The following is a 12,928-nucleotide window of genomic DNA, read 5'->3' as shown; positions in this document are numbered from 1 at the left end:
CCTCTTGCAGTTTGCATCAAGTGACGCCTCCTGCGGTTGATTGGGGTTGCCCTCCATCCATGGGACAGAGTTGGGGTTTCCTTTTTGGGGGCCTTACATTTGGGGGCTCGCCCGGGATAAGATGGCCCCCCCCTCATCCGCGGAGTCGACCTTGGAGGTAAGAAGGGTTACCCCGAAGTTGTCTGTCTTTGTCTTGTGTTTTGTTAGTTGGTCTGGTTCTGTGAGCGCGCTTTCGGTTTCGGTGGCAGCCGTTCGGTGACTCGTGAGAGTGGCCGAACAGTGGCCGGTAGACGTGCCTGGGGGGCCACAGGTTGCAGCCCTGGGGGACGCCCTAAAGGTGGAAGGAGAGCCAGGGATGCCTGGTAGTCTCCGACAGTAAGGGCGCTGATGGGGTTCAATTGGTGGATCAGAGATTGGCGCCCGTCTGTATCTGGTTCTGTTGTGTGTTTGTGGCGGAGGTGGAGGAAGGGTTGGAACAACTGGGGGGTTCTCGGCCCGGGCTACTCTCGGGTGGACCCCAAAGGTTCCTTCTCTGGACTCCCCCTCCCAACAGCCCTGAAGGGTAACTTAGCAAAGTAGCTTCAGTCTCAAAAGTAATGAAAAATAAGGTCTCATAATTTTAACATCCAACCTGTCCGGATGAGATGGCTAAAATGCCTTAGAGACAGAGTTTCTGTTAAAACCTGTTAGATCCTTCCAGATCTCAGTCCAGGCTTACATTGAAATATAAATAAAAGAAGCCTAAAGGCTCAGTAGGAGACCAGTCTCAAACCCAGGGAAAGAAAAGGTAAAAAGAGTCTTTAAAACTCCAGCAAAGTAAATGCTATATTTTTAATTATATGTTTTTTTGAGCTCATGATTTTTTGATCAGTTCTATTTTTTATTCAACTAGAGTTTTTGAACATCTGTTACACTGCAATGGAGATTCACCTATAAAGTTACAAGGGCTTGATTTTGTGTTATTTGTGTGTTGTGCTGTCTGATGTCATGCTTTGTCTGTATCAGAACTGAGCGCTCCTAAAATTAAGATTTAAAAATGGATCCAGATACTTTTAATTCACGTGATTTAAAAAGGTTCAAATTGGGTAAACTAATAAAAGCAAAATGGCTTTGAAAATAACTCACAAGTCTCTAGGTGGTCAAGCTAATACAATATTGATGTTAATAAAGTGCCTAGTATCAATTGTTTCTAGGACTTTTCTTCAACAGGAAAGAGCCAGCAAATACTATACAGGACACTTGTCTGATATCTTGGTTTTTACAGAATAAGTGAATTAGAGTTAACATGTGTGATTACTCTAATGTGTTTGTAGAGACATCTGATTAATTTACAAAGTTAAAATGCTAATCGTTAAATAACATCGAGTACTTTTAACTCCTTAAATTCCATGGGGTATCATACTTAAACATTATTGGTGTTTTCATAGGTTGGTAAATAAAAGGGTTTAAACTTGCTTTGTGTCATCACTAAACTAAAAACAAGGTTACTAAGAGTTATGTCCTAACAAGTGCAATTCTATATACAAAGGGTCCCAAAAGTTTCAACTGTGTTTCAATTGGAGTACTATAAACAACAGAATATTTAATCTTATTAAAATAGAGTAATTTATCTAAATTCAGAAATTTCATGAGTTGTTTCAGAATGTAAACAAAAAGGGGTCAACAAATAGGAAAGAGAAAATAAAAGATTCTGGGTATGGAAATATATTTAGTAAAAGGAAAAAGGAAATGTTTCTGGGTAAGAAAGTGCTTGTGTGATGAAATACATGAGGGTCTAAGTAAGTGCTAAGGAAGTCTGTGTAAGTAAAGGGCAAGTTTCAACAAGTTTGTGTGTAACTAAGTTGGTTATATGTATGTGGGACAGCTAAAACTATTGAAGGTTTTTCCTAAGGTGAAATACTAATGTTCTGATATAAACCAAAGTTTCATCTATATGGTAGAATGACATGGTAAATGACAAGGATTTGAAACACTAATTTACTCTTAACTTTGTGTCTATTAAGTTTTATTCTTTAGAACAATTAGTCTTAAAAATTGGGGTGTATACAATTATGGTTAAACAACTATTATAGAGTATTGTACTTTGTTACAGAGTCTACATTTCTCTTTAAAAACTCAATTTGGTATGATAAAAGTGTCAAGGTATTTGTGAAATGGTCACTAGTTGTATATTAAATGTGTTCATATTTTTCAGGACCACAAGTTTTTAAAGCAAGGAATTTATTAAACTCTGCTATCCTCCAGATTAAACTTGTCTGTAATGGTAATCTTAAACTTATAAAGAGTAAATTTTATTGGGGATTTACTTCTATCATTTAATGTTCTATTATAGGACCTGCTATCAATAGGGTATGTGTAAAATTTGTTACTTTTTGCACTGAGATAAAGAATTTCAAATGTAAATGTATTTCTAAACATTAGAATCTGATTTGTTTAAAGGTTAATATTGTGAAATATGAAACATGAAAACATTTTGCCACTTAATCACACAAAAGGAAAGTTAAAAGCTCTCTCAGCCTTTCTTTGATTCATGTTTTAGATACTATGTTAAATTGTGTTAATTATAAAGTTTATGTAGACTCAGGAAACAGTATATGTAAACTACTTAATGGTATTTAAGGAAAAGAAGCAAAGATCAACATCAGAATTAGAACACTTAAGATCTGTAAAGAGCCACGCCTTACCTGAGATAAGGCTCTGCCTCCCACCTCACTGTGTGTAGAATAGCTCCAAAATAAGCCAGACTTCAGCTTATTTAAAGTTATAGTCAAAAGATTGGTTCTTGTTGTAAAAGTACTGTGATCTCAAATAGGGGATAGAATGTAGTTCTCAATCAAAATTCAAGATAGCTATTAAAGCTGAATATATTTTTACTCTTACTAATTTCATTTTGTAAAACTGTTACCTGTTAATGTTTTGCAGAAGTAGCTGCTCCAAGAACAAACAACCTAGGTAACTTGTGATAATAAGCCATCACCTATAGAATAGATAGTGGTAACTTCCAGTACTAATGCAGACTCCAGTTAGATAAAAGGGTAAAAAACTGTAAAGTTATGGACATTAAAGTTAAAGCCCATTACTCTTAATTTATGACTGGTGAGACTGGCTTGCTGGATAATTAAGATCAAACTTAGAAATTGGAGTTAAATAGAGAGGTCAAGAAAAGTCCATATTTGGGTCTTGCCCTCAACGTTAGCCTGAACCCAGGGAATAAGAGAACTTCTCTAAGGAGCGTTGCAACTCTGGGTCACACAACCTCCTGATCAAGGAGATTGTTGAGATTAGAGGATGAAAAATTATCCAGTGCATCTGCTGCAGAGGAGGGTCATGGAAAAGGGGAAACATCCCTTGATGTTTCTAAAGGAAGTCACCTCATCAGGAGACCCTGCCTAACCAAAGTCACTGGTGGAGCTAAGGAGCCGCTCTTAAGTTCTGTATGAGTGACCCCTGTGGGAACTCAGCTGACTCTTTAACAAGACAGGAACCAGGTCAATTTGACCAGCTTGATCTTAGATACCCAGCAAAACAGTTAAAACCAAAATATAGCCATTCTTGGGCATTTAAAGGAAATAATAATTAAATGTAACTTAAGATATACACTTGTATTAGCCCACTAGAATAAAGGCTGGAAGCTACAAATGAAAGAAAGATTCTTCAGCAAATGTGTCTGATAACTATCAAGAGAAACTGCCAGAGTCAGAAGTTTTTAGTCAGTTTAAGGCCTGCAGACCTTCCTAAGCTACACAGGTAGACTTAATCTATGTTTGCTAGTATGATTATCTATTCCTAAGTAACAGAAGTATAGAGATCTCTACTAAACACAGGTTATACCAATAAAGGGATATTTTACAAAATCAGATGACATTAAGTAACTTAACTATATTTTCTGGGGACATCTATGACAATGTTAAAGTCCCCAAATAAAGGCCTTGTTCTCTCCAGCCTTTGCTAGGCCTAGTTATGGGAACAATTTCTCAGTTCTTCCACCTGGTGAGAGATTAACTTCTGTCATTTTCATGATACTCAGTGGCATGTTTCAGATGCTGCAACATTTACTTTGTGCTAATCTCATTTCAGTACTCATGTCTTTTTGTTCTTCTATCATAGAAGCAGCCGCCCCCAGGTGACTTTACAACCTGCTCTTCCCCAACCAGGCTTCTTCCTGGGACCCCTTGATTGACCTGATTTTTAGAAAAGGAACTCCAAGCTGCTTGCCCCACGCCACCGACTTCCAGCTCGAAGAAGCTAGAGCGGTCATCGACCTCCTTCCCCAGCAGCATGGAGTTCCTGAGATTAGAGGGGGGAATGAAGCCAGAATTGGGAACAGGTAGTTAGTGTAGAAATAGGGGATCGGGTCAAATCGAGGAAATGGCCATAAAATCATCTGCCTCTGGAAGTTGGAGACTGCCCCTGGAAGAATGGAATGTCAAGGATCTCCGGAGGCCATTGATTACCAAATTTACCTGCCTTTATCAAGGACTGTTTATCAAGGATGGCAAACAAGGGGCTGCTAATTGGTAGCCCGCCCCCTGGGGTCTTGCCTGCCTGAAATCACCTAGTCACCTTCATCAGGGAAAGAGTAAGTGCTGTACAGGTACTAGTGCTCAGGCAACAATACCAGTCCCTCCGCCAAGGAAATAGCTTTGGAGAAGAGTATATAGAGACAGAAGTTCCATGATTAGAACTTACCAGAAAAGAAAATGGGGAAATGAAAGAATGGACATTTTTTTAAGCTGTCTGTTTTATCTCAACTCCCTAAGGTTTCCCTCCCAGTAATGGGAACAAAGCCCTTAAAGTTGTTCCAGGGAACAGCCCCAAACAGAGAGTAAAAGAGTAAATTGAGCCTGATAGCCAGATAGTGCTCAAACAGTAGGATTACCAGAAACTATTGACCAGAATCTACACCTGTTGTAAAACATTGTGAAACATGTTGTCACCAAACCCAGACCCCCTTTGAAATTTCCTGGCAGCTTTTTTCCCCATTTTTCCTTTTTTTTTTCTTCCCTTTTCCCCCTTTAATGTGTGACCCCTCCCGATGTGTGGTTTCTGCCTTTATAAACCTACAAGATTTTCTGCTAGGGACTTGACTCCTCGAGTTGGGTCCCAGCGCACTGGAATAAACACCTCTTGCGGTTTGCATCAAGTGATGCCTCCTGCGGTTGATTGGGGTTGCCGTCAATCCATGGGACAGAGTTGGGGTTTCCTTTTTGGGGGCCTTACAAAACCTGATAATAACCATCTTTGTATCTGTGACATTTATGGTGGCAGTGGTGGAGAGTTAGAAGTAAATGGCCCTGCATGTGACTTAACAGCAGTAGAAATTTGAACATTGGTCTGCTCTAAAATGAAAGCCTTTTTATGACCTGGTAGTGATAGAGTTTCATTGATAGGCCATAAGCTAACATTGGCAGAAGTAGCAGTTTGTAAGGAGGGTCTTTCCTTCTTTTGTTCTAATATTAAGGACTGTAAATTCATCCAGTCACCTCCCTGTAAAGGAGAAACCCACCAAGGTAGTCCAGAGGTGCTGAAAAGGGGTAATAGCCCACATATCCAGCAATTATCTTTCTGTAATTTAGTGGCATATTGCTGGGCCCAATTTAGGAAAGAATTAGTTTCAGTGGATCTGCCTATAATAATAAAGAGAGGAAGAAAAGTTTACATATCACCATTGTCTCTGCAGAAGAGATATTTTAGGTCTTCTATTGGAGTGCAGGAGTATCGTTCCTCAGTTCCTTGGGAGGAATTTTCTTTGGGAGTTGACTCAGGATGACGGGCTTTAACTCGAGAGTGGTGAATCCAGTTCTCTTGTCCCAGCACTTTTACTGCAGAGGGGGTAGATAAGATTACAGGAAAAGGTCCTGTCCAAATAGGGTCTAAATTTGGAGAACTTGAAGGTATGGTTTTTATCATGACTAGATCTCCAGGCTCAAACAGAGGTGGAGAAGTGATTGGCTCAGATGCAGGATATTTACAGATTTCAGTTTGAAATTTGGCCAACTTTGTGATATGAGCCACTAAATCTGCAGTTTCCTGATCTTTAAGGATATCATTTCTTAGGAATAGCCTCCCATATAGGAACTCAAATGGGCTGAGCCCTAATGTTTTGGGGGTATTCCTGATTCTGAGTAGGGCTAGAGGAAGCATTTTAGGCCATGGGTAGTGAGTTTCTTGAGTGAGTTTTCTTAAGTGCCTCTTTAGGATGTCATTAGTCTTTTCTACCTTTCCTGAGGATTGGGGCCTCCATGCACAGTGGAGATGGTACTTTATGCCTAGGGCTTTGGATATTCCCTGAGTGACAGCAGCCTTGAAAGCAGCTCCATTGTCACTTTGGAGGCTGCAGGGCAGCCCAAATCAAGGAATTATTTCCTGTAATAAGGCTTTGACTATTTCTCTTGCCTGCTCAGTTCTGGAGGGATAGGCCTCAGTCCACCCAGTAAAGGTATCTACCATAACCAATAAATATTGAAATCCATTACTTTTTGGCATGTGAGTAAAATCAAGTTGCCAGTCTTCTCCAGGGAATTGTCCTGTCCTTTGTAGCCTTGGGGGCTTTTTGGCAGAGTTAAGTGGGTTATTCCTTTGGCACATCTCACAGGCTTTGACTATTTGCTGGACTTTTTTTGAAATATGCTTCCCTTCAAATATCTCTTGAGTTAATTTGAGAGTGTTTTCTTCTCCCAGATGGAAAGATTGATGTAGGGTGTGTAAAGTCTTCCACTGGAAATTAGCAGGTAAGTAAAGTTTGTTTTCTTCCATCTGAATCCACCCAGAGGGCAAGAGGTTACCACCTTTAGATAAAACCTGCTGTGTCTCCTCCTGGGTGTATTGGGGCCTTATCTCTGGGGGAGGACATGTACATATCAGAGGGGCTAAGATTGTCATTTGTTGTAAAGTCCCCTTGTAAGGCCCCCAAAAAGGAAAACCCAACTCTGTCCCATGGATGGACGGCAACCCCAATCAACCGCAGGAGGCATCACTTGATGCAAACTGCAAGAGGTGTTTATTCCAGCGCGCTGCCACTGGGACCCGACTCATGACTCACGCAGGAGTCCAGGAGTCGAGTCCCTAGCAGAAAATCTTACAAGTTTATAAAGGCAGAAAACCACACATCGGGAGGGGTCACACATGAAAAAGAGAAAAAGGGGAAAAAAAGAAAAAAAAATGGGGAACAAAGCTGCCGGGAAATTCCAAAGGGGGTCTGAGTTTGCTTGTAACATACAACATGTTTCACAATGTTTTACAACAGGGCGTAGATTCTGGTCAATAGTTTCTGGTAATCCTACTGTTTGAGCACTATCTGGCTATCTGGCTCAATTTACCCTTTTACTCCCTGTTTGGGGCTGATTCCTGGGACAGCTTTAAGGGCTTTGTTCCCATTACTGGGAGGGAGACCTTAGGGAGTTGAGATAAAACAGACAGCTTAAAAAAATGTCCATTTTTTCACCCTTAGCAGCTTCTTTGGCTTGCTGATCTGCTTGCCTATTTCCTTCTGTTATTTCATCTATTCCTTTTTGATGTCCAGGGCAGTGGATTATTGCTACCTCTTTGGGTAAATGGACAGCTTCTAATAGTTTTAAGATCTGTTTATAGCTTTTTATAGTTGTTCCCTCAGTTATTTGAAATCCTCTTTCTTTCCAAATTGCTGCATGAGCATGCAGGATTAGGTAGGCATATTTAGAATCAGTATAAATATTAATTCTCTGTTGTTTCCCTATTTCCAGGTCTCTTGTTAGGGCTATCAATTCTGCAAGTTTTGTGCTTGTGCCTGGGGGCAAAGATTGCGCTTCTAAAGTGTCATGTAGAGTCACCACAGCATATTCAGCCTTGTGTTCTCCTTGTTCCACAAAGGAACTTCCATCAGTGAACATGGTGAGGTCTGGATTAGACAGGGGAAGGTTTTGAAGGTCTTGTCGGGCTGAGTAATTCATAGCTAGGACCTGTTGGCAGTCATGTTCAGGACTTTCCTCTAAAGTTTCTGGTAGGAAAGTAGCTGGATTTAAAGTAGAACAAGTCCTTATCTGAGTTATGGGTCCTTCCAGAAGTAAAGCCTGATATTTTAGAAGGCGACTGTCTGAAAGCCATAGTCCTCCTTTCGAGAGACTATGAGAGATCATGGGAATTCCTGAGAGATCATGGGAAGTGTAGACAATAAGGTCTCTTCCCAGGGTGATTTTGATTGCCTCAGGGACTAGTAGAGCTACAGCTGCAATTACTTGTAAACAGTGGGGCCATCCCCGAGATACCATATCAAGTTCCTTGCTGAGATAGGTTACTGGCTGTTGAATAGGTCCATTCTTTTGTGTCACAACTCCTAGGGCTATTCCTCCTCTTTCAGTGGCAAACAGGTTAAATTCCTTTTCAGTAGGTAAACTAAGGGCAGGGGCTTGGAGTAGGGCCCCTTTTAATGTCTTAAAGGCTTTAATATGTTCTGGTTCCCATATTAGGTTGGTTGCTCCTTGTTGTAAAGTTTCTTTCAGAAGACTGTAAAGAGGCTTAGCTAATTCTCCATACCCAGGAATCCAAAGTCTGCAGTATCCACTTATTCCTAGGAAGCCTCTGAGTTGCCTTAGGGTCTGAGGCAGAGGATATTGTCCTATGGGAATTATGCTTTCCTGTCCTAGTCTGCGGATTCCTTGAGATAGTTGTAATCCTAAATATTGGACCTGTTGCTGACATAATTGAGCTTTCTTTTTTGAGACTTTATAACCCTGATTGGTTAAGAAGTTTAAGAGTTCTGTAGTAGTCTTTTGACATTCCTCCTGGGTGGAGGCACATAACAGGATGTCATCCACATATTGGAGAACAATTGCAGATGTTTTATCTCTGAATTCTGCTAAGTCCTTAGCCAGAGTTTGTCCAAATAGGTGGGGGCTATCTCTAAATCCTTGGGGCAGTACTGTCCAGGTCAATTGAGATCCACTATCTGGTTCCTCAAAGGCAAACAGATACTGAGACTGAGAGTCCAGAGGTATGCAAAAGAAGGCATCTTTTAAATCTAACACAGTAAACCAAGCAGCAGTTGCTGGAATCTCAGATAGCAGAGTATATGGATTAGGAACTACTGGGTGGAGGGGAACAACTGCTTCATTAATTATTCTGAGGTCTTGGACTAAACGCCATTCCCCATTTGATTTTTGAACTCCCAAAATCGGTGTATTGCATGGGCTATTACAAGGTACTAAAAGTTTCTGCTGTTTGAGGTTCCGGATGATCTTTAATAAGCCCTTTTTTGCTTCTGGGCATAGCGGGTATTGTCTTTGATGTGGAAAGACAGAGGGATCCTTTAAGACTATTTTAATTGGGATTGCGCTTTTTGCCCGTCCAATCTTGCCTTCAGTGGCCCATACTTCAGGGTTTATATCACATTCTAGTAGAGGTAAACACAATGATCCTCGTGGTCCCAAATTCATTGTAATGGAAGTCTGAAGTTTTGAAAGTAAGTCCCTTCCCAGTAAAGGGGTAGGGCATTCTGGGACTATCAGGAATGCATGAGAAAACATCATCCCATCCCACTCACAACTCAGTGGGGGAGTAAACTTTCTGGTAATAGGCCATCCAGACACTCCTTGCACCGTTATAGTATTAGAGGAAAGAGGTCCTGGATAAGAGGTTAGCACTGAAAAACTGGCGCCAGTATCTAAGAGGAAGTTGACCGCTTGGCTCCCTATGGAGAAGCATACCCGGGGCTCATGCATAGTGATAGGAGTTACGGGAGCCATTAGAATCGGCCCCGGGCCCCGTCAGGCCTGTGTGGAAGAGTCTGGCCTCGAGGACCTACGCCCCTGAGGACAGTCACTTTTCCAATGATTGCCTTGACATTTAGGGCAGGGCTCCGGCCACCGTTTGGCTTGGGGACATTCCCATTTGAAATGTCCCTCCACTCCACAATGGAAACAAACCCCTTTTGTGGCCTGAGGTACATTCCGTTTTCCTCCTTTTTCACCCGGGAAGCTAACTCCTCTTAGGGCTAAGACCAGCGCTTCAGTCTTTTTCTTGTCTCTACGCTCTTTTTCCTTCTTTTCCTCTACATCTCGATTATAAAAAATGGAAGTTGCAAGTCGGAGGATATCATCTAAGGATTGATCAGGGCCATATGACAATTTCTGTAATTTCCTCTGAATGTCTGGGGCTGACTGAATGATAAATTTGTCCTTTAAAAGTAAATGGCCCTCTGTGGATTCAGGATCCACAGTGGTGTGTTTTCTCATTGCCTCCCTGAGTTTCTCCATAAAAATAGCCGGGCTTTCTTGGGGACCTTGTATAATTTCAGAAACCTTGGAATAGTTAATAGGCTTCTGTTTGATTCTCCTAAGGGCCTCAAGGACTAACATTTGGAAGTGTCTGATCTTCCGAGCATCCTGTTCATCATTTGGATCCCAGTTGGGATCATTTCTTGGAACTGCCTGTGCTCCCGATGGATAGTTGGGTTTAGATCTAGTTTGGGCTCCTGGGGCATGAGCAAGGTGTAGGTCATCCCCAAATTGTTCAGCTGCTTTTAGGGTGGCTTCCTTCTCATTGGAGGTTAAAGTCTGGTTAAGTAACAGGATAATATTTTTCCAGGTGAGGTCAAACACCTGGCATAGGTTTTGAAATACCTCAATATATTTATCTGGATCTTCTGAAAATTTCCCTAGGTCTGTTTTTATCTGTCTTAGGTCTTGGAGGGAGAAAGGGTTGTATACTTTAATTGGTCCAAATTCTCCTCCTGGCATCTCCTGGAGAGATAGTATATTTGATTTGTCCACTGGGGCAGATGGAGAAGGACCACGGTATGGAGGACAGGAGGCCTGCTGATGGACACTAGCAGAAAATTTCTTTCCCTCAGTAGGTGACTCTTTAAGGTTTTCTTCCTTTACGGTAGTGGTTATGGCTGAGTCTATTTTACATTGTTGGTGTAATTTGGGGTCTTCCCTTAGAATAAAGAAGATCTGAACATAAGGTACCTCACACCATTTTCCTTCCCTTTTGCAAAATCTATCAAGCTGTAAAATGGTATTAAAATTTATACTTCCCTCTGGCGGCCAAGATTCTCCATCAGAAAGTTTGTATTGAGGCCAGGCCTGGCGGCAGAAGAAAATGAGGCACTTTTTCTTGAGTGTCTGTGGGTCAAATTTGTCCCAGTTTTTCAGTATGCAGGCTAGTGGTGAACCTGGCAATACTGTTGAGAGTGAAGCTCCCATCTAAGTGGAAGAAAAGAAAAATAGACCTCCGGCGCCCACGCCGGAGACCATATTTAGGGACGTCTCCATAAGTTTGAGCTTCAATACGGTCCAGAAAACCCGTCTCTCAATACTTGCCTTTGCCAAAGTGATTTCTGGCCTTCTTTGGCAAAGTGCTAGGGTTCTAGTTTGCCCTGTGCTAGAGACCCTTGGAGGATTCAGACTTAAGGGCATTACTGCTTTCCTCCCTGCCACTATAAATTCCTAATTAAGAGGGACCCACAACAAAAGAAGAATTGCACATCTTATTGCCTGTTTTGTAGACTAAAGGAATCTCCAAAGGGTGAGGGGGACACCTATTGATTGTTAGACATATAATACCCTGTTCTCTGAGGGATTCAAGGGAGGGGTTGAATTAAAATATACATCCTCCTTGCAGCTTAGAACACACTGAGCACCTTTAAGCACAGGAAAACTTTAAACAAACTAGCAAAGGCTAAATATGCAAACAAAGATAACCTGAGCATTTTTCTACATAATTTTCTTATGTCTTTCTCTTAATCCTACCATCTGAATGTTTAACGTCTGATTGGCGAGTGAAGGGGAAACATCCAGGAGGGAATGGATGTGTGTGGTGTGCTGCACGGCCCATACGGAGGCAAAAGTAATTGGCGCTTTCCCTCAGTGCCATTTGTCTACCGATCACCTTGGATATCCCTTAGGGCGGTCGGGAGGGGGAGTCTGGAGAAGAAACCTTTGGGGTCCACCTGAGAGTAGCCCGGGCTGAGTACCCCGCAGTTGTTCCAACCCTTCCTCCTCCTCCACGCATCCTGGGCAGATCAGGACTAGGGACACTGTGTACTCACGGCAATTGTGCTCCGGGCCTGGACAGAAAAGTAGGAAATGGCTTCAGCAGAGCCCCAACATTCCTGCAGAACAGGTGATTGGAAACTTGCCTGGGCCGGGAAACCTTTCACCCGGGTCTTAAGAATGGCGACTGCACTTACTGCGTTTACGTAGCCGACGGGTGCCCATTTTGCCCTCCAGAAAGAAAGAGACAGAAAGATGCACCTCGGACAGATTGAGGTACATGAAGAGAAAAGCTTACTTACCTCTGTCTAGATCTCGGTGGGACCTCCAAATCTGATACCACTTTTTACCGGTGATGAGTCCTGCTTCCTCAGGTGTTGAAGTATAACGCCAGAGAAGCATGCCAAGGCAAATGTAGAGTGGAAAATGCAGCTTTATTAAAGAAAAGTAAAAGCAGACTTCTTTTGGTGGAAGAAGGGGGACCCAAAGGCAGAATCCATGGGATGAGCAGATCTTGTCCTTTTTATGGGTTTTATTCTCCCATTCTTTCCCCCTTATCTCTTTCCTTCCTGCCTAGGGATTAGGCCTGGTTTTGCAGGTGAGATGTGAAAAGTGAAAAGCGGATGGGGCAGGGGGAGGGCCAAAGTGATTCAGGCAGGTAAGGGTCCAGGGAGCATTAATCAGCATTTTCCTGCCTGCAGTCTCTGACAAGGGCAGGTAAATTTGGTTATCAATGGGTTCTGCAGGTCCTTGACATTCCATTCTCCCACAGCAGTCTCCAACTTCCAGAGGCAGATGGCTTTATGGCCTCCATTTCCTCGATCTGACCCAATTCCCTATTTTTACACTAACTGCCTGTCCCCAATTCTGGCTTCACTTTTCCCATGATTCCTTTAGTCCCAACAGCCCACCTTACTGATAAGCCACTGGGCTCCCATTGCCAAGCTGATGGTTGGAGG

The 12,928-nt window shown here is 42.2% G+C and overlaps 1 long non-coding RNA gene across 1 annotated transcript in view; it reads right to left on the bottom strand.

Moving 5' to 3' along the window:
• Positions 1 to 2,666: 2,666 nt before the first annotated feature.
• The window catches only part of LOC306666097, a 646,663-nt gene continuing 636,401 nt past the window's right edge, over positions 2,667 to 12,928 (bottom strand). Inside the window, exon 3 of the long non-coding RNA XR_013765187.1 lies at positions 2,667 to 2,708. This is a non-coding gene — a long non-coding RNA (uncharacterized lncRNA). The remainder of the gene's footprint in view (positions 2,709 to 12,928) is intronic.

Source organism: Sciurus vulgaris (genome assembly GCF_902686455.1).
Source record: "Sciurus vulgaris genome assembly, chromosome: 7".
NCBI lineage: Eukaryota > Metazoa > Chordata > Mammalia > Rodentia > Sciuridae > Sciurus > Sciurus vulgaris.
The sequence above is the reverse complement of the archived record's forward strand: the minus strand, read 5'-3'. Positions and strand labels throughout refer to the sequence as shown.